Here is a 7,297-nt window from a genome sequence, read left to right as displayed (position 1 = left end):
GTTGGTGCCGGCTCTCGATCGCCTCTCTTACTTAGCCTGGTCTCGTCGAGCGTGCTTCTTCAGAATTCTCGGAGCCGCCACGACTGCTACGGAAGCGATGGACCATTTAATCCGATTGACACAGTTCCACGTGCACGTGATCCTATTGCACACGTGGCAAAGAATTTTTTTTGTTTCGGAATCTTTAGACGATGTTGCACAGGAAATGTAGTCATTATTGAAAAGATCTTAAAGATTTAATTTTGTCTCTTTCTCTTTTAAAATAATTGTAATATTAAAATGAAAATTCATGCAATTTGAATAATGCAGATGCAATGTATTATTTAAGATATTTATCTAATGTTGACTTTTTGATCTAAAATAAGATTTAAATAGCGGAGAATATTTTTATTGTGCATGCCAGAATTCTGGCGTGTGTCCCGAGCAAAAATTTTGTTTCTATTGCGCTTAGTGATTATATCAATCTAATTTTACAGAAATAAAATTTAGAACTCTTATATTGTAACTTAAACTCTTACAAAATATTACTTTGACGTTATAATGATCGATATATAATGCTAGCAAACCTAGAGCCCCTCTATTGAACCTTGAACTTCCATCGCTGACATATTGATTTAGGTATCATATTTAAAAATTAAATATATTTTTTATATGAAAAAATTTTCAATTAATAATATTAAGACTAAAAATCTGCCTTAGAAATTTTGTTCATATTAAAAATTTGTACTTTTTAATTATGAAACTTTCTATATAATAAATAAAGTTTTTTTCGTTTTTATTAAGTTTCCTATATAAAGTTTATATATTACAGAAAATAGTTTTTTTAATAATAAATTAATAATAATTAATAATAATTTAAAATATAAATAAATTAATAATAATTTTTTAAATGTATTATTGATATTACTATTATCATAAGTATTTAATTTACTTAAATAAATTTCAGATCACTTTTTTATAATTATAATTAAAGATTATCAAGAAAATTCTAATTATTACAAATATTTGTAATGTAATAAAACTTAATAACTACAGGATTAATTGATAATAATTTTAATATATATACATATATATATATATATATATATATATATATATATATATATATTAAAAATTACTATTAAAAATTATCATTAATCAAATCAATATTTTGTAATTAAACTTGTGATATAAATATTTGTAATCACTTAGAATTTAATAATACTATAATTATTGTAATTCCACTATAAATAAAAAATTAAATTATAAACTTTAATAGGATATAGAATGTTAAAACAGGGTTTTAACTGTAACCTACTTTTCTTCTTTTAAAACTTCTTCAAAGCTTCGACAAGAAAGGAAATTTTGGACACATGTAGTGTTAAATTAGCAACTAAAATTATATTGAAATAATGACTATTTTTGTACTTTTACTCGTATCTTGGATGAAGAATTCGAGATTTTATGACGAGGAGCAAAATTTTGATTCCAACTGATTGTTATGCATTATTCTGAATGGAAAATTTTGGTCCCGACACAATCGCATCGACATACTACCTTACATCTCCGTTGAAAATTTTGGACCCGAAACGTCTGCTGTGTATTTGGGCGTATTGTCGTCCTTTCGCATAGCATACCTGACGAATTCACATTGTTATGGATCCGTTAAGTCTGCTAGTTGAATCTCAGAGGTTGGATTCTCCGAAAGAACGGTGCATTTAAAGATCTGTAGAACACCCGGTCCGCAGGTACTTCGAGTCAGGTAGGTGTACGCAGGCTACACAATAAACTTTTGTCGTATTTTGGTTGGAGCTTAAGGTAGGTTTGTCCATCTCTAAACATGGTACAGAGATTTCATCGTTTTTGGTGAGGAGAGAACGGCAGGTAGCAAAAAAATGACTTGGTAAAGTCTGAAGCCTAGTAGTTGCTTTAGACAACAGGATATTGCGTGTCGTAAAGAAATTCAATAAAGAATAAAGATGAAAAACACATAGTTACTTTGGACTTGTTTATTTTGTAATTCAAATCTGAATTGCGCGGAATAAAATTTTAACTGTGCATTCAGCAAAGAGACATGTATGCAGCAAGTTTATAGATTATACAGATAACAGATAAAGATACAAATTATAGATACAGATAAAGATTTTTTAATTATTGTTACAATATCAATATTATTATGATCATTTGAGTATAAGTATTTCTAGTGTATTTGTTACAAATTTATTTCATTACGAAATATTGTTTTATAATGTACTATTATCAAATTAAAAATATTATTATAATGTAATATTATCAAATTCATATCTATCTGTTTTTAAAACCTATCTTAACTATATTTACTCTAAATATTTTATCGATGTTATATATCTTGCTTATTTAATCATTGATAAAGAGAAAAAAAGAGAAAAAAAGAGCCAGATATTTATCTAATTTTATATAGAATATACACTTGTGGTCATTTTTTCATATGTGCGTATATTAAATTTAAAATGTTAAAAACTCTTTCCATACGTCCTTATACATATTATATTAAATATATGAAATTCTTTTCGCGTTTATATGTTTCATGATAATATACATAGATAATATACAAAGATGCAAATGCACTCGACTGTACGTTATTTTCAACGAGCGTTATCGCGACATCAGAGTCCGTTGCGGATTCTAACGGATTAATCAAACTCAGACATATTCATCGATGTCGAAATGACGATAACCCGTCCTATGTCAAATCGTTTTCGTGGAAAATCGAGGTGCATGTACTTTCACATGCGAGCGTCAAATCAGCTGCGTCATTCGTATTGTCGAAATCACGGCGCATCGCCTTCTCTATCCGTCTCATGGACACCGCCGGTTTTTAACCTCCGTACTCGTCACGTTCTGCGGTTTCACAATATTTCATTGATATTGCGTCATATGCAAAATGTCTCACTTAATTACATTAATAATGATATACAAAAGAATAAAATTTCCAGCAATTCTTTAAAAAGCAATGTCTCAATGTTATTATACTTTGTAATATTCAACGTTAATTGCCTCTTAGAAATTTAATGTCGTCTTAAACTTTTGTTAAATACGCCGAGATTTTTTTATAGATATATATTTTTTAAATTATTCTCGGATTGAAGAAAATGCAACTAATATAATGACACAATCATTAAATGTCATCTACGCAGACGCAGACAATATTACGACTACGTATAAAATAAGCAATAAAAATTAACTGTCGATTCCATTGCAATGTATATAATCATAATATAAGGACGATTGAATTAAATCGCGCGGTCGCGATTAAGTATAATTTATGACAATACGCAAACATATATATCGCAACATGCGTAAGCTCTCTCTTAAATTGTGTAATGTTGCGCTCAAGTGTCTGCGCGAGAAATTGCATCTTGGACGAGGACGATGCAACATGGACTATCGGGATTAAATGTATTTACCGCGTACAGATAATTCCCGATCTTGAGCCTTATCGTGCACATTGCACCGCATGACTATTGACCCTGCTTAACATTGATTGATTTCAACACACATGTCCACACGATCGAAAAGAATTACGCGTTTTAGGTCCCAGGACGCGTTATCTTCGCGACCCGGCTATTTATGATGTTTTTAATGAACGCGCGCAGAGTGTGGAGAATCTATTACGCGTTTATGAACGATTAGAATTGCGCTAAACAGGGTCAGCGAAAAATCGCGACCGTGTGTCTGCGTATTTCAAATGATTTATGCTTCCTGATATCGCGTGAAACTAGATTGACTAGAAACCGATTTTCTAGTCAGATTCAGTGAAATCAAGATATAAATTCGAAATTATAAATTTCAGTATACTTGAAATTTCTTCTTGTTTATGTGTGTAACAAATTGAAAAAGAAAATAATTTTTTTTATATTCTACTGCATCAAGTATACTATGTTTTTCTCCGACTTCGACTTCATATCTGAGGATTTATATACATTCAGATTTCTCGAAACTTTTTCCAACGAAAAAGTTTCGAGAAATCTGAAAGTATATAAAAATCGAATTATATTACAATTAATTTTAACATAAGCCTTTTAACAAAAATTCCATTCTAAAATTCAAATGTCAATCAATTCATTATGTTAAAGATTTATAACTTTATATTTTTCTATTTATAAATATATTTGTATTCCAGCAATGCTCATTATTTTTTTTAATTTTTCAAAATTAAACATGTTAGTAATAAAAATATCTTAATTCAACAGAGATATCAGAAAACGAAAACATTTTCATGAAAGATACAACAGAGAAGAATGCAGAGCAGCATTGACAATATATGATAATCGGTAAAAAAGAAAATATTTTTCTAATAAACGCGCGATTATCTCTTGTAGTGAGTCGAAGTCGCTAAGAACTACGGTGTATAGTATGTATCGTTAGAAATGTATTTCTCGTAAACACATCGGGGAGACGTTTAGTATTCTCAAGTTGCAGTTAGCATCCGGTTAAAGCGGCGACGCGACCGCACCCATCAGGAGCCGGACGATGTACTTTTTTCCGTTAGGGAAAGAAAGAAAGAGATGGTAAAACCGTTTCCTTTTTGCTTCGCCTGGATTCGGTGGGACCTAAAACGCGGGACCTTGAGAGGATCGAAACCGACCTATATAGCTTTTATGGTTTGCATTTGCTATACGAACGCATCGTTGTCGCTGTCATCATTGAAACCCGCCATCTTCCTCGATCGCTTCGATCCTCGGAGAGGTTCAACGCTTATTACCTGACCTATCCATCAATAAACCGTACGATTTCAGAAAACTGATGCGCGAAAAAATATCGATATTTAATGATATATAGATATTTTTATATTATTTTTATGTTTCGATGCATAAATTTATACTTTGCATTAAAATTCATTTTAATAATCCGAAAAAAATATTTAAAAAATGTACGTAATTGATAAACGTTTAATTAATTTGTTTGCTAATTTAACACATGTTAAAGATTTTATTTTTAAATTCGGGTAGAGATTGATAGGTTAAACAGTTTTTTAAGAAAGATGTTCTTTGAAACCAGACGATTTAATCTTGAAAATAATAACGCTCGTTTCGTAGAAATAGTCTATTTCGCGGAACTGACCTATATTCAAGGGTTAACCTTGGCAGTGACGAAAAAACAGAGAACAGGGATCTAGTCAGGTGAGAACGACGTATCTATAAGCGTAAACAGCTTGTCGTTTTGCCAAAAATTAAGAGATCCGACACTATCCTGACCGTGAAAAAGGAACGCGTCGAAGCAAATAAAGATGAGAGAATCATCGTTTTTGAAGCGTTATGCTGAATAATATGGCTTTATTCGATAGTATGGGAATTTCGGTTTACGGACTGATCGTGTTACGTAAGGCTTTCTCTTGTCGAAAGTGACCCCGACTCGCAAGCGCGAAAAAAAGAGGAGCAGACGGTGCGTTCGTTTTCCTCGAAAGAGTTTCGTTAGACCTCGCGTATATATGGTTTATATTTGTATGACTTTCAACGTGTGCCTCTTTTGACGTGTGTTTGCGCAAAATAAAGTATTTGGATGGACTCATCGCTCGACGACTCTTGTATGTACGAGGGTCGTCGTCGTCGTCGTCGTCCTGCTATGGCGTGGTTACTAAAAATATATCGTAGACGAAACGACTGCGAGCGCAATGCGTTTTCTGTCATACTGCATTTATAGATTAAGATATTTATCGGGAAAAAACTCGGGCTTTTGAATAAACGCGATGTGATTAAAGAAGCTGAAATTCGCGTGTAGAACGTGCAGTTTTTTTAATAAGTTTGATTATTGAAATACGAGAATAAATTCATATTATGTTGTTGTGAAATTCAAATAAAATATCTTATTAGATTGTTTCACTCAAAAACATGAAAAGATAATTTTTGCGAATATTATTTGCGATTTTGATTAGACTTGTAGATTAGACTACTGTTAGATTTAAGACATTGCAAGAATAAAATTGATAAAATATTTTTAACAATTTTTCTAAGTTTTATAAAAATACAACAAATAATTTATAAGAAAGAATAAATCCAAAAATTCAGCGGTGATAGATTGGATTTATTTTTTTTAATACTCCGCAAATGTATTCAATGAAGATTAGATTTCTATACGTAATGACCAAAAAACAAAAATCCATCTGACTGGACATGATTCTGTTATTTCCATAAGAATGGAAAATATGAGTAAATCAAATAATCCAGTGTTCATTATTAAATTAATTTACACAAATGAAACTCAATGAAGCCCGATCTGTTATTTCCGCGTAAAACAATTATCGAAAAAATGTCCAGCTGGCTGCACACCACGCCTGACGAAGTTAATACGACTCTAGAGAATTTCTATGAGAGTGGAAAATGCGGTGACTCGAGTACTATTATGCAACTCCCCTAAGCACAGCCGTGCGTCGAACATTACGTTCGAAGGAACAGGAGTACTGGGATTGACTGGCACTAAAGTTGTTTATGTGTAAAGTCTCCCATGCACGCAATTTTTGACGATATCATATTCGTATACCTTAATACGTGATGTGAAAAAAAAGGTGGAGAGAGAGAAAGAGAAAAAAAGAAGGGAAAGAGAGAGAGAGATAAGAAATTGTTACGGTTCCATGATTAAGTACGAAATGCGCACTTCGTAAATAACAATGTATGTAAACAACGATAAAATATCACTATGCCAACGACCGACATATAGATTTATTTATTCAATAAATATTTCGACGCATATCATTCTGTTTCGGGAAGAGAATGTTTGAAATTTTTTTCGTTGAAATTAAATTATTACTTAGTTTACATTTTATCACGCAATCCGCAGTGTTTGTGGCGCTTTATCAGTGATCTTGAGAATTAAAATAAAACGATAAAACTCGACTTTGCAAGGTTTTACTTGAAGTTTTTATGTCTAATATATTTATTCATACTTTTGATTCTCAAGTTGACGAGGATACAGAAATAAGCGAAAAAATGATTTAAAGAGATGTGTGTTATTTACTATGTTATTTGGAAGTCATTTTAAGCTGTACTGGGATTAAATTAACGGTTTATGATTCAAATTTCTTCTCTGCAACACACGCCTTCTCAAGATATATTATCTGGCATACGCGCGCGTAAGGACGCATTCAAAAGCCCGTCATATGAGAAACTGTACGCCACGCTGATCGTAATCTCTTAATTTCGCATGTTTTTACGCCCCCGCAGGCATGGCATTCAAGTACCCAAACCGGTATAACGCGACTTCGCGGTCGCACCAAGTTGCACAGGATTAAACTAATCGCGGGAAGATACAAGGACATCAGGCACAGTAACCCTGCGTGCTG

Source organism: Camponotus floridanus, unplaced genomic scaffold (assembly GCF_003227725.1).
Source record: "Camponotus floridanus strain SB8 unplaced genomic scaffold, Cflo_v7.5 scaffold3, whole genome shotgun sequence".
Classification (NCBI taxonomy): Eukaryota; Metazoa; Arthropoda; class Insecta; order Hymenoptera; family Formicidae; genus Camponotus; species Camponotus floridanus.
Note: the sequence above shows the minus strand (reverse complement) of the source record.